Raw genomic sequence first — 5,000 nt, 5'->3', positions numbered from 1 at the left:
GGGACTTATAAGGTGCATATCATTGGGGAGTGAACCTGGGACTGGGTTTCAGCGGGTTTCGTATAATAACAATCAGTGCTTTTTTAGGAAACCCGCCAAAACCCGGCGAAACCCTACAATATCCGGCAGAGTTATGGGAAGTAGACAACTGTGGGGAGTGAACCTGAGACTTAGGGAAGTGCACACCAGTGGGGAGTGAACCTGGGACTATGGGAAAAGGATATCAGTGGAAAATGAACCTGGGACTATGGGAGTTATGGGAAGTAGACAACTGTGAGGAGTGAACCTGAGACTTAGGGAAGTGCACACCAGTGGGGAGTGAACCTGGGACTATGTATACAGGATATCAGTGGGTAAAAAACCTGGGAGTAAAGGGGGATGGATACCATTGGGAGTTAAAGCCGAAATATGGGAGTTGAGTACCAGAGGAGAATGAACCTGACACTATAGGAGGTGGGCACCAATGGGGATTGAACCTGGGACTCAGGGAAGTGCACACTAATGGATATCAGTGGAAAATGAACCTTGGACTATGGGAGATGGATACCAGTGGGAATTAAAGCGGACTATGGGAGTTGGGTACCAGAGGAGAATGAACCTGACACTAAAGGAGGTGGGCACCAATGGGGATTGAACCTGGGACTCAGGGAAGTGCACACTAATGGGGAGTTAACATGTGACTGTGGGAGATGGATACCATTGGGACTTGAAACTGCACTTTGGGATTGTGGTACCAAAGGAGAATGAAGCTGACATTATTGGAGGTGGGCACCAATGGGGATTGAACCTGGGACATACGAGAGTGAGCTCAGAGGGGTACTCCTCTTTTTCTACAGTCCGACTTCAATTCCCGATGGTATCCATGGTGATGACGATGAAGATGATGATGATGATGATGATGATAATGATGATGAGGATGAGGATGAGAAATGATGATGATGATGATGAGGATGAGGATGAGAAATGATGGTGATGGCGACGACGTCGACGACGACGACGATGATGATCATGATGATTGTGGCGGTGGGAATAATGCTGCTGCTGGTGAATGATGATGATGATGATGATGATGATGATGATGATGATGATGTTACGAACTTTCAAGTTGTCCCTATAGAGGCTATGTGCTTGGCGAAGAAACTCACAACAATGCCATCCGGAAGTAAAACGGACCAGCTCATAAAACTACTCGTACCTCGAGCGTTTATGGTCTGGTGAACACAGGTCGGTGAGAATTACTTATTTCCCACTGATATCCTTTGTCCATAGTCCCAGGTTCACTTCCCAGTGGCGTGCACTTCTCTGAATCCCAGGTTCATTCCCCATTGTTGCCTACTTTCTGTAGTCTCAGGTTCAATTTCCTCTTGTACGCAACTCCCATATTCCGACTTCAACTCCCAATGGTATCCATCCCCCTTTAGTCCCAGGTTTATTTCCCACTGATATACTTGTTACATAGTCATAGGTTCACTCCCCACTGGTGTGCACCTCCTATAGTGTCAGGTTCATTCTCCTCTGATGTCGGGTTTCGTCGGGTTTTGTCGGGTTTCGGCGGGTTTCGGCGGGTTCGCTGGGTTTCGTTAAAAAAAAAGACACCATGCTAGCAGTGAATACAAGGCTTGCTGGTAAAATCTCTCTCTCTCTCTCTCTCTCTCTCTCTCTCTCTCTCTCTCTCTCTCTCTCTCTCTCTCTCTCTCGTTCTTCTCTCGTTCTTTCCCCCTCTCTATCTTTATCTCTCTCTTTCACTCTCTTCCTCCCTCTTTCTCTCTCTCTCTCTCTCTCTCTCTCTCTCTCTCTTCCTCCCTCCTTTTCATCCTCTCTCTCTCTCTATCTATCTATCTATCTATCTATCTATCTATCTCGGTGGATATGTACCTATATAATATGTGTAAGTTTGACTACCTACCATGGCCTACTTGTATGTATGTATGTATGTATGTATGTATGTATGTTCAAGATGGCGGACAGGTCAGTCGGGTCTCTCGCAGTCTCTAGATCTACCGTTTCTTGTATCCATCATCCGTGGTAGCTGTCCTCGTAAACACAGACAATGTCTAGAAGGAGTATAGGACTTGTGACAAGGGTCAGATTTCTTGCCAAAGAGTGTATCAAAAGTGGTAAAATTCGACTAGACTTCGGACAGAATGGTTACAATGTTGTAAAACGTGTTGTGAATGGCGGAAATAGTATTGTGATTTGTTTGACATTTCTAATTGGCTCCAGTATCAGCATGAACCGACCAGTAATTCTTCTTGGAATAAGTTTATACAACAAGAAGGTATGTTCAGACATACTATATCTACACAACCCATTAAAATTAAACCAACTTTTTGTCACTCCAACCCATCGAAATGGATAAAATTATTTTCAACACTACACAGTGCTTTCATCAAAAACAACACATTCCAAATCCAAAGACTCGATAATGGACAGCCGTTTAGCATTGAATTTCTCCGCTACTGCAAACGAATCTTAACTAAATTCCCAGATGGACCGATGAAAAAAATTATACAAGACCCGATCAACAATTATGAAGCTCTATTAAAATACATCGAAATAAAAATAATAGATATAAAGTCCTCCATTATGCCCTCCCTTATCCAAAACAACACACCAAGAGCATAGGAGGAAAAAGAGGTGACATGACAAGAACTCACAGCAATATTCGTCAACCACCACGAAAAGCTATGATATTATAAAACGGATGTAACAACACACTCAAGTTGTGAGATATATCACACAGTAAGACTGCCTATAGATAGTAGCAGTGACGTCACTCAGGCCTTTGTTATGTTTTTGCATCCGCGTTGTGAGTTGTTCTCACTAAATGTATTAACCAGACTATAAAAGTTCATGTTACACATGGTTTGTGTGTTGTCCGTATACTTCCGGATGGCAATGTGTGAACTCTTGCCAAGCGCATTCTATCTATAAAGAAATATCAACGAAACATATAAACATTAGTGACACACCCTGGTCATGAGTCACTATCCCCTCCGCATGGACATCATACAGTAGTTACAATCGGCGAACTCACAAACTGTGTTAAAAAATTACCTAATGAAAGTCACCGGCAAACGTGTCACCTATAAATATATAAACAAAATATAAACAAACTGGCACCATTTACTGCATCTTAACCCTGTTTAACATATCAAAAATCCCCAGATGAAACCCAGTATCATAACATGTACAAAAGAATGGAACAAGGACAACGCCGAGATATCGACTATCGCCTTATTACATCTTCATCATCGTCATCATCACATCATCATCATCTTATCATCGTCATCAACACTAAACATTATTACCTCTGACATCTGTGGCAAGGTCTGAAACTTCACTGTTCAAATTATACTCCAGCTCTATACATTGTACATTATTTAGAAATGGTATTATGTCAATGAATATGTTACCTTGTTACATTATATGTATATTCCTGAAATAAACAATTTTGATATGTATGTATGAAGTATGTATGTATGTATGTATGTATGTATGTATGTATGTATGTATGTATGTATGTATGTATGTATGTATGTATGTATGTATGTATGTATGTATGTATGTATGTATGTATGTATGTATGTATGTATATCATCTCCGAATAATTAACACACAGGAGGGGTGGGGGAGAGGGGGGGGGGGGGGGGGGAGAGTGGATCAGCGTATGGTCTTTGCTTCGTACCCGAAAGGTACCTAGTTCGATCACATGCCCGCTACGCTGTGTGGCCTTTAGCAAGTACCTCTCCCTACCTCAATTTGCGGTGCTGCACTGCCGCTGACGCCTTGGTTATTCCAGTCTTCCCTTTGATTACGCCTTGGAGACCAATTTCCTCTATGGGATGAAGAAAGAGAATTTTACTTTACTTTTTTTTAATTTGGCAGTTACACACATAATCTATCATCCAAGGACGATAGTCAGGCAGGAGACAAAGACAAGATACCCCTATTCCAAGACACAAAGCAAGTAGCCTGGAGGAGGTAAGAATGGCTTGAAGAGAGGAGCAATAATGACCTCTCAGAAAACCTCAATACTCTTCAACAGTCGTAACGTCACTTCCTTCCCAATGACGCATGGTAACTTAGTAACACTGGCTCTAAACTATCGGAACAATGGCGGACGCCGGTATGAAACATTTCCCAAGCGAGCATAAATGCGTATCCAGAGGGGGCAAAAAACCCATAAATTTGATCATGTTTTGACTTTTACACATTCTGATCACAAGGCATTGAAAAGTTCTAGCCAGCATGAAGAATAAAAAGTAATGATTTTCTTTGTTTAGAACCAAGATGGCCGCCGTTGCCGGGCGGCGTGACATCAGACTACTGAATCTTATTGAGCTTTTGTATAGCGCAATATCCACTAAACGTGCTTAAATCGCTTTACAAGAGTGTCCCTGACCAACAGTAACGACGAATGAGATTATCTCATTAATCTGTAGTGTTTAGTTCATCCTTCTTTGTTGATAAAGAGGAAACCCCAAATGTCCGCATTATCTGTTTACGTTTGTTAAATTGCAGCTTACATTCAATTTCGCATTGTTACTTAATAAAATCATATAGGGAATCATAGTCTGTGACGTCACCGGCGGAAAAGTTGTTAGAGAGAGAACTTGTTGCTTCCGCGAAGACGAGAGACGCATGCGCACAACCAACATGACGTTCTCTCTCTAATAACTTTTCCGCCGGTGTCGTCACAGACTATGGGTGACGTCCAATCAAGGGACGCTACTCTTTCGCTAACCTCATTCCCTATACAAAGTTGTGTTTAACTCTCATATTTATTACGTCTAAGTCAATTGCTTTTGTAAAGAATATGGGCAGTAAATCGTCGCAAACCATCGGGTAGCTTCAGTGGTAAAATGCAGACCGTCCGAGTAATACAAAAAATTCGTAGATTAACGAATTTTTGGCTCCAGTTACAGAAGGGCATTCGCCTCTTTAACTCAATAAATCTTGTTGAAAAGGAAAATTATTAATTTCTTAGATCCTATACT

Source organism: Berghia stephanieae, chromosome 7 (genome assembly GCF_034508935.2).
Source record: "Berghia stephanieae isolate SIO BIC M18660-M18661 chromosome 7, UCSD_Bste_1.3, whole genome shotgun sequence".
NCBI lineage: Eukaryota > Metazoa > Mollusca > Gastropoda > Nudibranchia > Aeolidiidae > Berghia > Berghia stephanieae.
The sequence above is the reverse complement of the archived record's forward strand: the minus strand, read 5'-3'. Positions refer to the sequence as shown.